At 33.8% G+C, this 21,712-nt stretch overlaps 1 protein-coding gene across 14 annotated transcripts in view; it reads right to left on the reverse strand.

The window, feature by feature from the left end:
* The window catches only part of Ptprd (protein tyrosine phosphatase receptor type D), a 2,207,759-nt gene extending 2,186,497 nt beyond the window's left edge, over positions 1–21,262 (reverse strand). For 3 of the 14 annotated variants that reach the window (XM_058579705.1, XM_058579707.1, XM_058579704.1), the window contains exon 1: positions 20,922–21,261. The gene's annotated coding sequence lies outside the window, so the exon portion shown is untranslated. Of the gene's footprint in view, positions 1–20,921 lie in introns of all 14 variants that reach the window. The other 11 variants (XM_058579710.1, XM_058579712.1, XM_058579711.1 and 8 more) reach the window with 6 other exon arrangements.
* Between the last annotated feature and the right edge of the window lie 450 nt (positions 21,263–21,712).

The following is a 21,712-nucleotide window of genomic DNA, read 5'->3' on the forward strand; positions in this document are numbered from 1 at the left end:
AGAGATTTTAATGAACTATTTGCAAATAAAGAGAAAAATCTTAAAGCAAAATATGCATTTCTATTTTTAAAAAGACATCTAAGCCTATTTGCAACCTTCACAAAATGTCTGGGTTTTTTTTCTATTTCTGAGATAGGAAATCTACAATTTCATAAGTCTTTCCACTCCACAGTGGTGTTTAAATTTTTTACTCAAGCCACTTTCTCTCATTGTCTTTGTAAACTTTCCCCTTTGTTTTAAAATATATACATTGTGGCATAGCAAAATTAAGCTATCACTAAAACAGAAGGTGTTCAGGTTTTGTGCTTTCTTCCTAAAAAAAAATAATTAGACTCTTTTTGTGTTGTGCTTCAGTGTTTCCCATTCATTTTTGAATCATTTACATTAGGTGCCCTTCCAAAAATACTATATTTCATTAGGTAGAATAAGCATAAGAAAGCAGATTATATAATATTCTTTACCTGTGATTACAGAGGTCATTTTGCCATGGGTTTTGAAAACAAAATTGTTATATGTTTCTCTTAAAAACAAATAAAGGAGAAATTACATTGCATGTCTCAAATAGAATTGAAGTGTGTATTGCTTTTGCAGTCTTGAATAGGAACACCGAAAATATCTTTTTATATTTCTATCTTCATTTAAAGAAATTTGAAAGGATAAAGCACCTATGAAATTATGATCAATGATTAATATGAAATCAGTCCAACTACAAGCAGGGAGCTTAATATAGCAAAAATGGAGTGATGCTATTTATACCCAAATTTTCAGTTAATTTATGTTCTTTGAACTGTTGATTGCCTTAAGAGAGGCAGATACAGAGATGCCTTCAATAAATCACTGCATTGCTCAAGCAACCTGGTATGTTGTTGGAATTCCATGGCTGGCAGCCTAATGAGAATGAATGGCTTACAACCTTCTGAGCCTGACCCACTTAGTCATTCACACCATCCATCGAATGGGAGAATGTTTCAGAGGTACAAGGTCACAACCTTGCCACAATTATTCTGTCTAATGAGGTATCACAAGATATCTACTAGTTCAAAGGTGTGTAGCAAGGGCGGCTGAGGATAAAATATTTGGCATCCTTGTGCTGAAATATGGATATACGTTTCTGAATAGATCTTTATCACAGTAGCAAATTAAATAAAAAATGTCACTTCCTTACAGAATCATTTGCACTTTAAAGAGTTAGAAGTGATATATTCTTTACTGTTATCTTGTCAAGATGTGGGGGAAAAAAAACACTCAGAAGAGCTTCTTCTCCAGTAGCTCAATGACAGGTTGACTTAATTATCCAAATGGTGACTATTTATGGGATACAATAAAAACATATGCTAACCTCAGATTATAAAATAATCAATTTGATTATATTGTGTGGTTCATGTGTAACTTTATGGAGGTGCCATTTCCAGAGTGAAAATGAAGTTTAGGTCAAATCAAAGCATCTATTAAACATACTATTATATCTACAAAAATCCACACAACTATGTTAATTACCTAGGTAACTGCTGTAAAGAACTTTTTAATGTTTATTACTAATTAAAGAAAATTAATCATGAAAAGTGAATTAAAAATAAAAACAGATGAACAATAAATGACAATAATGTAATTTCACAACTAACTGAATATCTTTACACGTGTTTTTCCTAAATAACCAATAATAACCCAATAATAACTTCTAAGTAAGTTATAAAAACCAGTGACAACTCAGCAAGCTATCTTAGCTCTAAATGTCTGCAAAGTGGAGCAAACATAACTGGGCCTTTCAGAAAAATTATTTCTTCTCATTTGGATCACAAAATAAGCTGATCTTCCTTTGGCAAACGGGTTTTCTGTCTCTACTATACAGCTTGAAAGTCATGTCTCGGCTTTAAATACAATTTTCCCATATTATACAATAGTTCTAGGAACATTTTTATTTAACTAATTCATGGATGCCATTATGTATTTTTGTAAGAAATTAAAGTTATAATTGTAAAGTGCATTTCAAAATACTTTTCGTACAAGCTACTTTATAATATACTACTTTTTCATCATAAGTTTAAGACTTTTTGTAAAAAAAAAATAATATAATATCTTGTAATAAGAAAAAATACATATGTCATAGTCTAAGGCATACTGATTAAAAAGTATATGATTTAAAATACAAGGGACTGTATATTGTTGTCATATCTACCACTTCATGTATTTGGTTAGTAGTGTATTTTTTAAATAATTATTTTCCTTCAAACCATCTTTCTTTTAATTTTCCATAATTGGTCACATATTCACAAATATATGCACATGTTTGTATATAACTTTGCTTGTTGACTTATTCTTATAAAAGCACACTGAGAAAATAGGATGCTCATTTTACATATAAGAAAACTTCAGTTTTCAGACAATGTTAACTTTCTCAAGATGAAAACTCTAGTCAGCAGTAGAGCTGGAACTAAAATCTGAGTTTGAGTGTTCCTAAGAGAGTTACTATTAACATATTTAAAACTAATGAACTACTACTTTATAATAAAAATTATCAATTATATACTTTATATGATCATAGAACTAATATCAAATATAAAAAGAAATAAAAGGTGTTCCCAAAGCACTTTATTATGTTTATGCATGACATATATATTATCCCCACCACACACACACATTTATTTGATTTATACAATCACATTTAGTGAGGCCTATCATACATAGGTATTAGATTATAATTATAGCCTATCGATTTACTAAGATAAATTTTGTTCCAAAATAATATTTTCTATGGTAACAAACAATGAGAATTTTAGGAGGGATTAGAAGATAAAAAATCAGCAAAAAACAAGCAGAAATTTAAATGCACTCTTTCTTTGAACTGACATAATTTAAGAATGACATTATTTTTATTGGAAAGATGAGTCCTGGATAAGTTTATGCATGACACCAAATTGGATGTAATAGTAAAGGCCTTAAAGAAATAGTAGAATGTGGAAAGTGAGGAGCTGGTAGTGAAGAATGGAAGACAAAAATAAAATTTACTTTGTAGGGAAAATATTATTTAGTGTATGGTAAGTAGTTACATTGTAAGGTAGTTTTTGTGTTTGCATTTTTTATTAATATAACATTTATTTACATTGAAAGAACATGATATAACACAGGCAGTACATAGATGTATGACTTGTAGTGAAAACTAAGACTTAGATAGTATATGTAATTTTCCCAAGTAAATCAAATCAAACAAGAAGATTCATAGATGTTTCTAAAAGCTACTTCAAACAGACTAAAAACATTTTCTACTTATTTTTTGTGTGATGGTTATGAAGGGGTCCTTTCTAGAATACATTATAGTCTTTGATTCATTTTTTGCTGTTATATACATCAAGTGAGACACCAAGAGATGCTGGGGAAAAGAATGCATCATTATCAACAACAGAAATAATCAGAAACACATAAAAGGGCTCTGCAAAAAAAAAAAAAAAAAAACTTCTCCACAGAATATGTTATTATTTTTGTCTCTTGAAGACTCTCTTAAAATTGTTTAACATATGCAAATGAGCACTTGCTTCTTTATATCTTATAATAATTTAATATTTTATTTGATTTTGTGCATGAAATGTAAATTTATACCAAGCTATGCTTTGAATGAATATACTTGAACATTGTTTATGGTTTCATAAACATACCCATATAGGTAATGATTTACCCTTTGACTCCAAAAAGAAAACCAGGTATTTTTTTTAATATTGAAATATCAAGCCAACAAAAATCAAAAAATGCAATTGAACTTCATTTAATATCCATTTTAAAATAATGCAAAACTTGAATGTTTTTAAGGAGTTAAAACAGCTCATTTTAGATTAGAATATAGTTTTAATTAAAGCATTCTGCACTTCAACAGCAGGTTTTATAATGTAACTGCAATGGTAAGCAAAGATTTCATTAACTTCCGCCAGAAGTCCCAGATTTAGGAATATCGGCTGTAATTAGAAAAATTAAAGCTACACTTCAAAATTAATTGAAATTATTAAAGTGTTTACTCTTGCATTATTTACAGGCAAGAATGTCAGCAGAAGCATTTTTTTTTCTTTTCTAGAAAGAAATTCTTCAGCTTATATTAAGAACATAACTTGACTTCCACTGAATATTGAGTCTTTCCAGGTGGGCTTGCTTATTCATTTTCACCGTATTTTGATTCTCTGGTCAATTTCACAACATTTTTTTCCTGAGAGAAATATAGGTACTAATGCATCCCTGATGCAACCATGTGTACATGGGTGTACAGGTATTTGCTGTCCTCACCAAATCTACCAGCAGGATTCACTATAGACCAAGAGAGTCTAATCAGACAACTGCATTGTGGATACAGTAACCAGAAAACCAAAGACTGAAGTTCAGATGTTTGAACGCAGAAAACCTAACAACACAGAATGAGTCAAGAATTATATCTCTCCCTGTATAAATTTTGTTTTTAATGTCATTGATTTCATCTTAGATATTATTTCAGGCTTAACAATGCTCTATGAGGTTTTATCATAAGTATTAAACATTTTGAATTCCCTAGCTCAAAGTAAATACATCTTCAGAAAACAAAACTGACCTCTTACCACAATTTACCACAATGAAACTCTGCCCATGATTTCTGCTTGAAACTCACCAAAATGGAAAGGAAATGATGGCAAAGAAAGAGCAAAGTAATTCTATATAGAAAATAAATTAGCATTACACAAAATGCCAGTAGAACTCTTTATAGCACAAAAGTCTAGATTGTAGATTTAGTCACCTAGATTCTAAGTTGACCTTTATTTCTGAGTAACTAGCTATAAAATTCAGTAGTCAACATCATGGAGGCAGTTTTCCTTATTAATAAAAGTATTTTGAACTATACACACATGCTTACGCGTGCACACACACACACTCACACACACACAAAGCACACACACAAAGCACACACACACACACAAAGCACTCACACACACAAAGAGAGAGAGAGAACCAAACAACCAAACAATAAAATGTATGGGTGTTTTTAATTGGACAGACTATATTATATAACTATTTTTGTATGATGGTTATAAAGGGATCCTTTCTAGAATACATTACAGTCTTTGATTCATTTCAATATATTTATGTATATATATATGAATATATATATATATATATATATATATATATATATATATATATATATATGAATCAAAGGTTATATATATATAATGATATACCAAAGATTGATGGAGGAAAAAATGCATCATTACAACTATCAATGGAACAAATAGTCAGAAAGACAAAGGGGCTTATATGTATATATCCATATTTAGGTAGTTAGGTAGGCATATAGATTGCAGAATAGATAACAAAATATATAAAGTATCTGTTCTAGATTTATAGAGTAAAGAAGAACAGTACAGGATATGAAGATATCAGGGAGAGAATGTAAGCCACAAATTTGTGATAAAATGAGCAGTAAATGCATTAAGTATACTAGGTCCTTCATTACCAGGTCCTTCATTATTTTTTCTCCTGTTACTTTTTTAAATAACAGCAACTCTCTGGACTGGGGTGCAGCCCAATGGTAAAGCATTTGTCTAGCATGCACCAGTCCCTGGGATTGATTTTCAGCCTTATAAAAATTTTATGTGTAAAACTAAACAGGTATGGACAACATTTCCCAGCTTTAGATGCAGCTCGGTATAAACATGTAACTAGGCTCATTTGGGTAGAAACAGAAATTTTCTGCCAAGGAAACTGGAATTGTTCGATTCTGTTTTTTGTAACCCCAAGTCCTTAGTCTAAATTTGACCAGGAAGATGAGAATCGTTCCTTTCCCTACATTATGACTGAGCAACACAATGGCATCAACCTCGGGCTATGAATGACCATGTCAAAACTTGCCATTAAGTCAGGCTGGAACTTAGGGCTATTAAGACAAATGTCTCTGCTTCAGATACTTGTTTTGTAGTTCCATAGTTACAGGAAACTTAATCTGTAATCAAATTTATACAATGTTGAATAATGAATATCTAATTACATATCAGACTAAGTAATCATCAGCATTGCTCACTGACTCAAAGAATCAGGTCTCATAATATCAGGAATTGTTGAGATCGTAGGAATATCTTACTATGGACACTATCAATATTTATATACCCATCACATTATTTTCTTTTTGTGGCCTAAATTAAGAGTCTATGCAAGATATTCAGTGATCGTTTAAAATATGGGTATAGAATCTGTGACTACATGACTTATTTTATTCTGATATAATATTTTTTATATATGTGGTAACTATCCTAAGACGAATCGAATCAAAATTGATCACTTTGAAATCAGTGATTTCTAGCCAGGTGCAGTGGTTCACACCTGTCATCCCAGCAGCTCAGGTGGCTGAGGCAGGAAGCTTCCCAAATTCAAGGTGAGCCTCAGCAACTTAGTAAGGCCCTAAGCACCTTAGTGAGACCCTGACTTAAAATAAAAATTTTTAAAAAGGGTTAGGGATGTATCTTAGTGGTAAAGTGCCTTTAGGCTAAATTCCCCATATCAAAAATAAATAAATAAATAAAAGAAAAATCACTGATTTTTATAAACCAATTATATACACAAATTTCCTTTAAAAAAGCACTATTATTTGGTTAAGTCTACAAAAATGGTTCAAATGTTAAATAAATACCCAGTAAGAGCTTCCTAAAAGTTCTTACTATTGAAGTGACATTGAAAAATATTTTACATACTGTATCCCTTTTTGGTCTGCAATGTTCTCATCAAGACAGATTTCATGTTACACAATGTGTACAGGTCTGGAAAGGGCACCCAAATGCATAAAACTGATGAGAGTCACTACATACATGCCATACTCAACGGATGTTCTGGTCACATCTCCAGCAACAAAGACCTGGAACTCAGCCAACCTTTGAGCAGCAAAGCATGTATCTATGGAGTCTGGGCTACAGGAAAAAAACCACACAGTTTCAGAATGATGAGCCAAAGGAGGCTGACCACTTCAGAGTTGGCAGGGGAAACACAACATAAAATTTTGCTAGAGATCATTACTTTGTATGGCAGACACTGGCTGCTGCTGGGAAACAACAGAAAACTGATCAATTTGTTGTGCAGCAATAATATAGTAGGTGGTTCATCTTAAGCAAAGCCACAAAAATAAAGAGGTCCCTCCAAAGTTGGATATTATGGTAAATAAGTCATTGACTGGAAAGAATACTCATCCATGATACTCTGAAACAAAATGCAAAATCAGTGTCTGAAGGACATCACATGACATTACAAACTATTAGCCTGCCTGTCCAAACAAGGAAAAAAAAATGGAATTTCAAGTATTTACAGTTGGTATTATCATTTTTATCATAAATGATCAAAATATTTAATTCTAACTTCAAGGTATTATAAGATCTAATTATATAATTATATAGGAAAAAGGCAAGAAATAAAGATTAAAAGTAAACCGGAAAAATGAAAGTCCATTTATGTCACACCACAAAATGTTTTTAATATTACCATCTATTCAATAAAGAATCATTCAATGTTTAGGCATAATCAGATTTTTTAAATCACCTTTTTTGCTTTTTGGGTTTTTTTTTGGGGGAGGGGGGAGGTTGTTGGTTAGTTTTGTGGGTTTGTTTTTTTTTTTTTGGTTTGTTTATTGGTGTGTGTGTGGCAAGGAATGTAATAGAGTAAGTAAACAGAGAAAGAAAAATAGGAGGTAGCCATCCAGGTTCCATTTGTTAGATTTGGCAAAATACTAAAAGTTATAACTATAAGGTAGTAATTGAAAATAATAATAATAATAATAATAATAATAATAATAATAATAATAATAATAATAAAGGTGGGGCTGGGATAGCGCTTCATGATAAAGTGCTTGTCTATATATTCAAGGTCTTAGGTTCAATTCCCAGTGTCAAAAATATAATTAAAATACAGGTGGGCTCAATGAGGCTTGGGCACTGAAAGATTTTTTAAGGCAGAATCCTACTGACCTAAAGGTTCATGCTGCCATGAATTTGATAAGACTATCTAGACTTCTAAAGACTAAACTCCCTTGAAGTTGCATATTTTACTAATTTTAACTAATTAATTCAACCTATTATACCTGCTTACTTATGGAGACCTAATACAAGATGTCTTGTACTACATAAACTGTACATTCCAATTATTTGCATATGATATATATATTGCAGTTCAGAAATAATGAATAATTGTAGAAAGAAAGAGAGAGAGAGAGAGAGAGAGAGAGAGAGAGAGAGAAAAGAAAAGAAGAAAGAATTGAGAAAGGCACCCAACCTTTGGATCTGAAGATTATTGTTATAAATAGAAAAGATATAAAATGATCATATTGCTGATATTTTAGGCATTCTATGGCATCTTTGTTGGGCCTTTTTGACCACTGTTCCTGCTTCAAGCTTTATAGGAATGAAAGCTCAAACTCTAGATGATAACAAGCAGTTTAACAGTTTGGCAGTTCCCTGTAGGTCTCTGGTGGACACGTTTGCATCATAAAAATGCCCACTCTGGCACATTTTCTACTTCTCAACGCCCATTTACTACTGAAAATTCATTGAATTTTCTTACAAGTAATCAGAAGACCTTAGGGAAGAAAGGAGCTGTCTCACAGGGGAAAGCATAATCCAATTACTCTGTTCACTATGTGTTTATATATATTTCACACCTGAAAGGTAGTAATTTTGAGGCTCTTAAAATATGAGTCATAAAACAACTTTAACTTTCTGCTTTTTGTATTTGAACTTTCTATGCTTTCATTTTAACTTTCTATTTCTTAAATATATTTTTGTATTCCCCCAATGTAGAAAAATACATTTTTGTATGAGTTTTACTATGTTGTGGTATGAGTTAAAATTATAACTATACAAATGCTTAACTGAGATATAAGAACTATTGATTCAATAAGGCAAGAAAAAGCAAAGTTTATTTTATGGAGTTTTTTTAATTCACAGAGTATTTCTGATAATTGTATGAAACATCCTTTTTTCTTTTTTTATTATTAGTTGTTCAAAACATTACAAAGCTCTTGACATATCATATTTCATACATTTGATTCAAGCGGATTATGAACTCCCATTTTTACCCCGTATACAGATTGCAGAATCACATCCGTTACACATCCACGTTTTTACATACTGTCATACTAGTGTATGTTGTATTCTGTTGTCCTTCCTATCCTCTACTATCTCCCCTCCCCTCCCATCTTCTCTGTCTACCCCATCTACTGTAATTCATTTCTCTCCCTTGTTTTTTTCCCCTTTCCCCTCACTTCCTCTTATATGTAATATTGTATAACAATGAGGGTCTCCTTCCATTACCATGCAATTTCCCTTCTCTCTCCCTTTCCCTCCCCCCTCTTGTCCCTGTTTAATGGTGATCTTCTTCTCATGCTCTTCCTCCCTGCTCTGTTCTTAGTTGCCTTCCTTATATCAAAGAAGACATTTGGCATTTGTTTTTTAGGGATTGGCTGGCTTCACTTAGCATAATCTGCTCTAATGCCATCCATTTCCCTGCAAATGCCATGATTTTGTCATTTTTTAGTGCTGAGTAATACTCCATTGTGTATAAATGCCACATTTTTTTATCCATTCATCTATTGAAGGGCATCTAGGTTGGTTCCACAGTTTAGCACAAGGGTTAAAAACAAGAATCAACAAACAGGACTTACTCAAACTAAAAAGTTTTTTCTCAGCAAGAGAAACAATAAGAGAGGTAAATAGGGAGCCTACATCATGGGAACAAATTTTTACTCCTCACACTTCAGATAGAGCCCTAATATCCAGAGTATACAAAGAACTCAAAAAATTAAACAATAAGAAAACAAATAACCCAATCAACAAATGGGCCAAGGACCTGAACAGACACTTCTCAGAGGAGGACATACAATCAATCAACAAGTACATGAAAAAATGCTCACCATCTCCAGCAGTCAGAGAAAAGCAAATCAAAACCACCCTAAGATACCATCTCTCTCCAGTAAGATTGGCAGCCATTCTGAAGTCAAACAACAACCAGTGCTGGCGAGGATGTGGGGAAAAGGGTACACTTGTACATTGCTGGTGGGACTGCAAATTGGTGCGGCCAATTTGGAAAGCAGTATGGAGATTCCTGGGAAAGCTGGGAATGAAACCACCGTTTGACCCAGCTATTCCCCTTCTCGGACTATTCCCTAAAGACCTTAAAAGAGAGTACTATAGGGATACTGCTACATCAATGTTCATAGCAGCACAATTCACAATAGCTAGACTGTATGAAACATCCTTGATATTTCTTTTGTCCTTTAAATATCTAGGCACCAAATTTCCACCCATATGCATGCACATGTCTCAGGTACTAGAAACCCAATGTTTGTTGAAGATCATTTTGAGGGGATACTGGGGATTCAACTCACGTATACTCAACCATTGATCCACATCCCCAGCCCTATTTTTAATTTTATTTAGAGACAGGGTCTCACTGAGCTGCTTAGCGCCTCGCTTTTGCTGAGGCTGGAGTTAAACTCGTGATCGTCCTATCTCAGGCTCCTGAGCTGCTGGGATTATAGGCATGCACCAATGTGCCTGGCTAACTGAAGATAATTTTTATTCAACTTTCTAAATTAATTAGTCTGAAGATAGTAGTTTAACTTTCCCATCCATATAATCTAAATATTAAGCTACAAATTATGTTGAAACTCATATTCTATTTTGAGGTCAAGTAAGAAACCATACTACGAACAGTGATCAACAAGAGAGAAGAAAATAAAAAATAGTTTGTTATTGCAATGAAGTAAAACCTACAAAAATTTAATCCAATGCAATACGGTGGTATAAATAGAATATATGGTAACAAAGCATAAGTAGTAAGCAGTTTACACAGTAATTATATTTAAAATTATATTTAAAACAACTCTTATAGAACCAGTAATTGGCTTTTCTCTTTGTACATATTTCTCTATTGCTTGTGACCAGCATTGTTTTATATATATATATATATACATATACATATATATATATATATATATATATATATATATATATATTGCATCAGCTAATAATGACAGTCACATTTCATTATCATGTGGGGAATGTGCATTAAAATACTCTGAAGTATAGTCATTAGCAGAGGGAACACTATGACCCTAAACTTCACCCCATACTGCATCAGCAGTTCATTTTCCTTGCCTTTGTATTTCTATTCTGTCACCTCTCTTATGTAGGGTGAACTGACTCAAAAATCTTAGTTCTCAAATACTGGCTTTTGGTTGCCAGTCACTAAGGGCAAAAAGGTGTTTAAGGAGCTAATGCAGCATAAAATCTGTGGCCACAGGGCTACAGAGAAATAAGTGGTGAGAACTACCTTCATCAATTTGGGCATGGACAAGAACCTGAGCTCAGGGAGCTTGGAAGGCCACCACAGAGAAAAGCAGAGAATACAATAGGTTCTATTCCTGCAGAATTAGAAATTCCAAAGGAAGTAAAGGAATATACTCAAAAACATTTATACCATATTTATCCACTCAAATTTTGGATATGGAATCTAGAGCTAGTTTGCCTTGGTGTGATTTACCTACTGTTTCTTTATCACCTTGAGCAGGATTTTTATAACATCTGTCCTTCTGCTTTCATATATCTGATCATGTATTCATAACAACATGTATTTGCTTCATTTCAAAAAAATTGAATTATAAAAGTGCATCTGCATCCCCTGCTTTTTCTATTTTTGATATAAAGAATCTATATAATTGTGCCATTTCTCTTATGGACTTTGTTGTACATCTGGGAAAACATGTTACAATTCTTTGAAATTATTTTGTGTCACAACATCAACATAACAATGTGGTTTAAAATGTGGGATCTGTAGGCAGAATGCCCAGGTGCTTAACTTGCTATGCTACCTTGGGAAAGTTATTTGGCCTCTGTATACTTTAGTTTCCTCATCTGTAAAATAAACATAATGATGATACCAAATTCTTGTGGAGAAAAATTAATTAATGCACATAAAGCACTTAAAATGATGATTGAATATATTAAGGAAGCAATAAATGTTAGCTATTATTAACTCCTTCTATCTGGAAACTTTTCTAGAAGTCATGAAAAGGTATTATGGGACCAAAAACAAAATTTCAAGAACCCAAGAAGAAAATAATTTTATAAATGATCCTGAAAGTCATTCATGATTGGAGGGGGAAGTTATAATTCCTTTCCTATGAAGTAGTGATGTACTATTCATGAAATGTGGACTATTATATGGATGAGAAAAACTAAAGAAGAAAAAAATTGTATAATGTAGACAAGACTATAATCTATTCTCAAATCTTAACAACTACACTTTCATGGTCTCCTAAGACCAACAAAGTTATCTCTGTTTGTCTGAAGCACCTGGTTCCCACTAAGGTCAAAGAAAATGGTCAGTAAAGGGAACTTTGCACCAGAAATAGAAATCAGAAGAGATAGGACTGTTGAAAAATGAGAAAAGGAAGATGTCCAGGTTCAGCAAACATTCTTGGATGTTGCTTAAAATTCCTTGCTCTGAAGACAGCTAGCCATATCTTTATAGATGATAAAATTAGATCTCTTAAGGAGCACTGACATCTACTTTGAAAAACAATTAAGTATTGGTGTAGCTTAGGAAACATGTAATGTGTGTTATTAAATGCTGGCAGGTTTATAAAGTGGGAGGGGTGCCCCAGAGAATAGGAAGGATTTGAGCCACTGAAAAAATAAGAAAGGAAAGAATACCATCCTGTGGGGCACAGAAATCAGAGAACAAAGTACTAAATCCAGTCCTTGCAAGCACACAAATCTACCACAAGAAAGCTCTGTTGTTTCCCACCACACACATATAAATGATGAGGCTAAGCCATGCCTTGCAGAACTAACCACATGCGTTTCCGAAGATAAAACAAATGGAGAACACGTACAACACAGAATGAACACATCCATTCAGAGAATCAGCCACCAGACATCCTCATGCATTACAATTACAAGCAATGGTCCCTTGAAGTAAATACAATATTTAAATATTAATTACTAGTAATTAGGTGTACTGCACTATACAATGTGAAATAACAAATAATAGAAAAATATTTCCCCTATATTAGCACATAATGATTCAGCTTCAAACTTCAGAAATAGTAAAAAAAAAAAAACACACACACACACACACACAAAAAACTTTTGAGGGTGAAACAATCTATCATCTGGGCTCTGGTTTTCAACATACTTATTGAGCAGTTTTGGATGGATAATAATTTTAATGCATCTTTAATAAGGGCTTTTAGGTAGAATAAAAGGGAAATGAAACTCTTTCAAATTTAGTCAGAAATGTTTCTATTATGGCATTTGCCAGTAAATGGTTGATGTTGGAGAATACCATGCTAAGCGAAAGAAGCCAATCCCACAAAACCAAAGGCAGACTGTTTTCTCTAAATGGAGATGCTAATTCACAATAAGGCAGGAGGCACTAGGGAAGAATAGTGTTACCTTAGATTAGGTAGAGAGAAGTGATGGGAGGGGAGGGGGGTGGAAAGGATGTGAGGATAGGAAAGATAGTAGAATGAAATAGACATTATTACTGTATGTATTTATGTGACTGCATGACCAATATGATTCTGCAACATGTATACTCAGAAAAAAATGAGAAATTATATCCCATCTATGTATGATATATCAAAGTGCAGAAATATATTTTACTGCCATGTATAACTAATTAAAACAAATAAAAAATTTTAAAAAAGAAATTAAGAAGTGAAATAAGAGTAATTTATTAACTTCAAAGATATTCAACAACCCCAGTATCATTCTAAAATTTAAATTGTCCTTTTTCCTTCCTTTTTGGCAGTTTGATCCAAAGTACATAGTATATGTCCTCTTATCACATGTCACATGCGCACCTCAAAATGTACACAATTTCTTTCATTTTGCCTGCTCTCTTTCCTGAGAAAAAGAAAGCACTTCTGCTATGGTGCTTTCATGAGAGCTGAAAACAATCACATGAGTTTTAACTGTCACTTGTATTCTATGAAATTGGAAATACAGGGTTTAGTAGGTAGATTTTAAATGGCTACAGTAGTCTGGAGATTTATTATTATTTTCTATACCTTGTCAATATAAAGATAGAACCATGAATGTGTACTATGTTTTACTGCTTCTCTGGAATTCTGGAGAGTGGGACATGCTTGAGGAATTGACTCTGAAATAATCCATCCTCGAAGATGATGAAGGATGCCAACAAAACCCAGGGAAAGATAACAGAGTCTGCAACTGCTACATCAGCAACACAGATTGCTCTCAGCTTCTAGAGGAAATACTTCTGATGCAAGATGTAGTGAATGAGAGGGGAAAAAAGGTAAAGGAGGAAGTGTACCTAGAAATACTCCCATGATCTAAAGGAGAGACAATTTAGGGATATTCCATCTTCCCTATCAAATAAAAAAATTCTCAATGATATGAAAACATATCATAAAATTTCATAAAACCATAGAATGATCATAAGTGGGATAGTTAAATAGTGTTAGAATATGAGTGTTTTACTCAGTACTCCTCGGCACCTACGAGACCCAATCAATATTCGGGGCCCAAATTATGTTTCTATGTGTCATAAATTCTATAGTCCTTACTAATGATTCTGACTTGACAACATATATAAGTTGAGAGATAAAAGAGGGGATAATTTCTAGTGTAAGGACAAAATGGAGCGATGGTATCTGAATTATTGTCCTGTCAGTGATTTTTGTGGCAAAATTTAAGAAAAATTTATACAGATTATTAAGTGGTAAAGTCTTCTTTTCTATAGTTCCAGGTGGATACATAGCAACAATGGCAAGAATTGGAAAAGTGGCACAATGAAGGCGTGAGCCAGACTTCCCTGTTAATCTAATGAACACTCAGTGCAAGGTTAGAAGACCAATCTCTGATTTTGAAAGACATCTGTGGGAAGAATTTAAATGAAAGAATATTAAATCTAGGGTGAAGTTAAAATTCTCTTCTTGCCCCTCTCCATCCTTCACACCATCTCTAAGTAGAATTTCTGACCTTGATTATCATGTGTCTGGATCACTATAACGGGACAATTTCCCAGGATTGTCAGCACAAGAGCTTTTCCTGCATCCTAAATAAAGATATTGGATACATGGCAAAGTTTACTTCAGGTTGAGAAACAGTAGTACCCCACTGCTCTCCTTTTTTGTTGTTGGTTTTGTACACTAAATTAACCTTTCCTGGAAGTGAAGGTGGATTATAGGTTTAGGTGATTTATGTGTATGTGTTTGTGTGTAGGTGGGTGGTGAAAAGAAATAAAGTTCTAGGCCTTTGTACTAACCTACCCATAATCATCAAAACAAAAAAGGAAATTGAACTATTCCTCTGACATAAATCCAAGGATGCATATGTGCATTTAGTAGTAAAAAGGAGGATGTGCACAAAGCACTCACGTGGCTTTATTCTTTGTTCAAGTAGTTGCTGAAGGGTTCCCTTTTAATACAAACTATATACTAAAATGGAACTTCAGATAGTTTTTAACAATTATAATTCACAGTGTTTCCAATACAATGAATGCATTAGTAGACTTAAATATTTGCAAATGTAAAAATAATTATTTCAAAAGTTTACTAATTCTAACATTAATTATAATAGTTCTGTTGTTCCTTACAGAATAAATCAGTATCCCATAGGCAGTAAGTCATACAAGGCACCCCAATTTAAATTATATACATTTCATTTAAGCCATCATTAATCTCAAATTAGATATAAATATAACCAGCTATGGATTTGTTCTTTCCATTTTTTTACCATATAATGTAAGTAAATGTATATTGGAATATAGAGATAAAATTTTCCATATTATCATTATTTTAATTTTTTAAAATATTTAACTATTACAATAAGGTATGGAGAAAATATATAAACTTACTACAGACAAGATCTCAGTAAAATGGTGTATTGTTGAACTTCTATTCCTAAAATTTTGAGCACACCATTTTCACAAAGTTCCATCTTGAACTGATGTGTTGAACTATACATATCTTCATACAAGCATACATTTGAACCCACAAAATCAAAAGCAAATCAAGTCTCTATAATTAATTTATGACATCAGCTATATTTTGCAAGTTTAAAAATAAAGTAAAGCCTGCTGTTCCAGGCTCCAGTTATTTAAAGTACACATTTTATGGAGACATAGATCTACTTGCTATGATCCAAATACTTATATCACAGAAAGTAAAGGATTAGCTATATTGATTTTCCTAGAGGGGAAAAGAAGTTTCCGATTTCATCAATTATATAATATGAATTCTATTGAAGAATGAATTCTTCATCTTCTTTAAGAACAAGCATTTAAAATTAACATTGTATATTTTCAGTCTCTGTGTTCATTTTCCATAATTAGAAATTTGTCATTATAAATTTTTTAGAGGAAATACATTGTATCTTACATCATCAATGGGATTATTTTATTATGTATTAATGGCTATGTGAAGTATTGTCTATTTACTTGCCAAAGAAGAATCTTAGATACACTAGTATATAAAACCTCTCTATGAAAATGGGAAACTCATCTTTATCTTTTCATATTTGAAGTCTTCAATTTCCTCTATAAAGTGCAAGGGCTGAAGTAACTGTTTCTAATGCAATTGTGCACATTTGTGATATTGTGATAAATGTAATGTTGTAATATAACATGTAGAAATAAAAGGAACATAGGAGAACCAAAGAAAATAGTATTTACTTTTATTTTTACACTCTCATATCCTTCTGTTATTGAGTAGGCCATCAAAAATCTAAAAATACTTAGTCTTGTAATATTCTCTCAATGGCAGGAGTGAAGGGTGGTTTAGAGGAATTTTAATCCACCTCCCTTCTTCCATAATCTTCTGCCTCCTTCTCCAAAATCACTCAAAATAAGCATTCAATCCACATAAGAATAGTGTCCAAGAACTGCTAAAAACAGTTTTAGGCCAATTTCTTTAGCCCTTCCTCAAACAAGATGCTTGCCACTAACTTCTATATGGATGCTCATAGTGGCACAGTATAATCTGACAATATGCTAAATGCTAATACCAATTATATTAGTGTTACATTAGTTTTTTTCATAAAATTTTGGAATTGGAAAGATCTCAAATTGCTAGGCCAATATCTTTATTTGACAGAAGAGGAAACCTAGTTATAGATAGTTGAATCGAGGTTAAATCCCTTGAGTCACACAGCCAATTGTAACAGTGTGAGGAAAACCCAAAATTCAAATCCCTGTATACATTACCACATAATTATTCAACTGCTGGGTACTGCTTCTTTTCTTTCTTTCTTTCTGATTTTTTTAATATTTTGTTTTTCTTTTTCTTTTTTGATTCTTCACCCATTTTTCTTTCTTCAATAATTTTAAGAGAGTTTGAAAAGTGTGTTTCAAGTGCAGTTAATCTCCATATCATTTCCTTGTACCAATGGAAATTTATTTATTATTTACTGATGCCAAAATGCTTTTGAAAGACCTAATAAAAATCTATTGAACTGACAGTTGTGAAGAAATTGCACTTAAAAAATAGGAGATAAAAAAACTGAAAAGACATTCGACTGTGCACAAAATCCTGTTCATCTCATTTTCACTGTAACTTTTAAATTAGCATTATCGAATACTGATAAGATATAGCATATCATTTGCAATGTCGAAGTTTATTAAGTTAATCATAGGTGTATGTCAATGAAATAATTACTGAAGTTAAAGTTTCTCCTCCAATAGAGGAATCTTACAGTAGCTATTGATGAATTAAGTATGAGATAGCTAAATAGACTGAGATATATAGAAATAGTGACACATTCATTTAATTATGCAATTTTGAACATCCACATTTTCAGAAATTTCTAAAAAAAAAAGGAAGTAACTGGGTAAAATTCAAATAGGCAAGATGCATTTCAGGTCACCTGTTCTCAAATTACCATATAAAATGTGTCCATTCACCATCCTTTTCCATAATCTAGTTTTAGACATGTAGAGATATCAAAAGTTACATTGATGATACATTTCTAACTGCAAAGCAATCTACACCAATTGTAACCACAATGATTGCCACAAATGCTATTATCATTCCCTAAAATTTTAATATAGTGTCTAGCTTACTCTTTGATAATTAACAATAGTTTAACTTTCCATTACACTTAACCTCACTAAAGAGAAAAAAGTGTCATTTGTACTTATATCTGCATGCGTTTGTCTCCATGCATCCCACTAGTATTATGTAGAAAAGATATACTGTTATTTCATGGAAGGAAAAAAAAAGGTGATTTTTATTAATAGTCCAACCTTCCAATGACATATCTAATTAACATTGTTTTACTTTCTATATTAAGTCTAAGTAAACCATTATCATATCTAGAGCTCCATAAAAAGTAAGACCATGTGGTCCACAAAAATCATCTTAATGTTGCTATAGTTACAGAAGTAGACTTGTAAATTCTATGTTAATATTAAAGGAAAAGAAAAGTCTATTTGCCTTCACCAATTGCAACTCTAAGCAAATGCAGGTACACAGCACTTTATTAGTAAGAACTCCTTTAGTAAGCACACGTTAGAGGAATTAATCATTCATTCCCTGCAGACTGCTTATGTATTTCATCGGGCCATTATCTGATCTGAATAACAAGAACAATTGCATAATAAAACACATTACTGCTGACACTAGCAACTTTCTTCTTTCAACTTTAAAGTTGCAACTCCTTCTGTATAACATGGAAAGCTAGTGGCCAAAATGCTAAAAATTTATTCACCCCATCAAGGTTTGACTTTTTTCTCTGTCATTATGGAAGACAATGATCAACTATCTGAGTAGACTTTACTAGAAACAGCTTTAATTCAGGCTATTTTCCTTACAAGTATGACATAATTTTTATAGGGACAGAATGTGTGTCACCTTAGTTTAAATGTTAATTATAAATCCTTGCTTGCAGAAATTCAAACAGGATGAGTAATTCTTCCTGTCTTTTCTACTGTGCAAAATATACCGTGTTATAAAATATATGTAATAGCATGTTGAACCACTCTTAAATTTGGCTACTTATTTACCATCTTCCCTTTATTTTTCAATATTTTTTTCAAATATCAGACATTGTATCAGAAATCCGAGGTCACAAATGAGTAGCGGTCATATGGTGTAATACACATTTCATCAACCAAGCACTTCATTTTAAATTATTTAAATTCATTTTTTAAACCAAAAATAGAAATGGCAGCTAAGAGAAGTAATACCTCTTTAAAACCCCATTTGGATAAGAAATAAAGTAATGTTGAAGAAATAATGACATATCTTTCCCAAATGATTTCTGTCTATGATAACTTCATGTCAATAAATTCATCAACTGTCCTATTGCCATATCTCATCACTCTAAAAACTTATATCCCAAGATATTTAGAGCTTTCAACATTGAATAATCATAAATTGAAAAGGTCTTTCCATTTTTAACCATTATACAGTAGTTTACAATTTTTAAAGCCATTTTTTATAATTTTTAAAAGCAATGGCCAATAAATACTGCTGCTTTTATATGCTTACTTAAGATAATAGACAGGTAAAAATCTTTTCACTGTACCATTATCAACAATTAACTATGAGAAAGCCCTTAGGTATCATTTAATAATAATATGCTTTTGTTATTAAACAAATTCTCTATGAGGTAAGTAGTTGTAATTTTAAGTCTGGTTTATAACTTTTGCATTGCTTTTATTAGAAAGAAATGTTTTATTCTGAGAAAAAAATGGAAAGTCAAAAGATAAAACAGATAAACTTTTTATAATCATTACTACACACTAGTCAGTATAAGTGCTATTGTATCAAAGAACTTTAAATTTGTTAAAAATCTGTTCTGTTTTATCTCAATTGCAACACCTACTGTACCTACTGTATATGTAACAATGCAAGAAGAATTAGATTCAGAATCCATTTGGCAGTGATAAAGAGAAAAAAATGCTGAAATGTTATTGATTCTCTTCCTCTTGTGCAAAACAAACTGACTCAACTATATTTTTCCTGACATAACAGAAAGGTTTTATTTAGATATTACAAAATATTGGCAGATGTTAGACTACATATCTTTTTCTTTTTTCTTTTTTAAGATACCATTAACCCTTCCATAGAGAAAGAAAGAGTGTCCTGCTTATTTTTTACAGAAATGCTGCAGCCACTGACATGGTGATGTTAGCCCCAAGAGGAATACTGCCTGCAAAAGTTTTTGATGCAGAGATATTCAGCCTTGGGAGACACCTTAAACCTGTCACTGGCTGCTGAGCCCCTGTCACAGTTTATAACCTGCTGTGTCAAAGTCAGAACCTTAGCTCCCGCCTTCTCCAAAGCTTTTTTTCACATTCCCTCTCCAAATTAAGTTCATCCAAATTCTCCAACTAAGCTACTTCCAGGATTTCCTCCCCATATTATCTCCTTAGAGACACGCAGAAATCTCAGCAGGATTTTCATCTGGTCTTTCAAACCATCTTTATTAACTTTCCTTTGACCCATTTCCCCCCCTCCTGGCCAGGCTCTTTAGAACTAAAGCTAAAACAATCAACCAAGGGAAGAGGATAGAAGTTGAGGTGGATTATGACTGAAGGTACAGGAGAAGTGAGCTAGTGGGATTTAGAATTCTCCAGCTTTCTCCAGGTATCAGTCCTTAAATCTTAGAACCAACCAAGGTTTTCACAAGCCAGGCTTCAATAGCCCTTGAACAATAAGCGTTTAAAAACCAGGTTCCTAATAAGCTGCCCATACAGAAGTCTTCAAGTCCTCTTCCTCAAACAAAAACAAACCAACAAACAAAAAATGCTTAGCAAACCACTTCTCAAATAGAAACTGTTGAAGTTATTATATAAGTCAAGTTCTTCCCTTGTCAAACGAACAAACTGTCCATACCACGGGGGAGAAAGCATTAGACCTATGTCTCACTTTATAGACAAGAAATAGAGAAGCACAGTTTACTTACTAAAGCAGCCGCTCCATTCCTCCTTGGAAACGCTGAGGAGTCTTCTCTTTTCTTTCCTGCCAGTCACATAGAGAATTGTCTTTCTATTCCACACAGGCCCAGGATAAACTGCAAAAAGGGATAGCACATGCACAGCAGCCCGTCAGGGTTTGATGTAGGGGGGTGCTTGGGGTTCTGGTTGTTTCAAAAGTGGGATCTTCTTTTCCGGAGGGAGGGGGCGCAGGAACAAGAGAAAAAGGGCGCTCCGAAAGCTTGCTTGGGTCCTGCAAATTATTCTGAAGGCAAAGTACCTGCACTCTCGCCGGCGAGGCAGGCTGTCAGCGCCGCGCGCGAGGGGAGGAGGCTGAGGAGGAGGAGCGGGAGGGCTCGGCTGGGAGGGGAGCGCGGGTAGGGGAGGCCGGGGAGCCGCTCCCGGGAGCAGCCGCCGAGACGGTGAGGAGGAGGCGAGTCTGTCAGGGCGAGGCGCTGCCCCACGCGCTCGGGCCGCCGGGTGCGGCGGGGCGGGGAGCAGAGGCAGTGAGCATCTCCTGGCCGCTCCCGCTGACTCGCTCGCGCTCGCTCCCAGCCTCCCGCTCGCACACACAGGCACACACCCCGCGTCTCCAGCTGCAGCCTCTCGGCCGCACACACTCACCTGCATTTCCTTAACGAGCCACTTGATGGCTGCCAGCGGCGCGGGCCCGGCTAAGGCGGGCGGGAGCCGGGGCGGGGAGAACGCGGCGCGGGATGCTCTGAGCGCCCGCCGGTGAGGCGGCGGCCGTGCGGGTGCGCAAGCCGGGGCGGGAGGGGAA

The sequence above is a fragment of the Marmota monax genome, unplaced genomic scaffold (genome assembly GCF_021218885.2).
Source record: "Marmota monax isolate L192 unplaced genomic scaffold, Marmota_monax_Labrador192_F-V1.1 WCK01_AAM20220418_F8-fsc00124, whole genome shotgun sequence".
Classification (NCBI taxonomy): Eukaryota; Metazoa; Chordata; class Mammalia; order Rodentia; family Sciuridae; genus Marmota; species Marmota monax.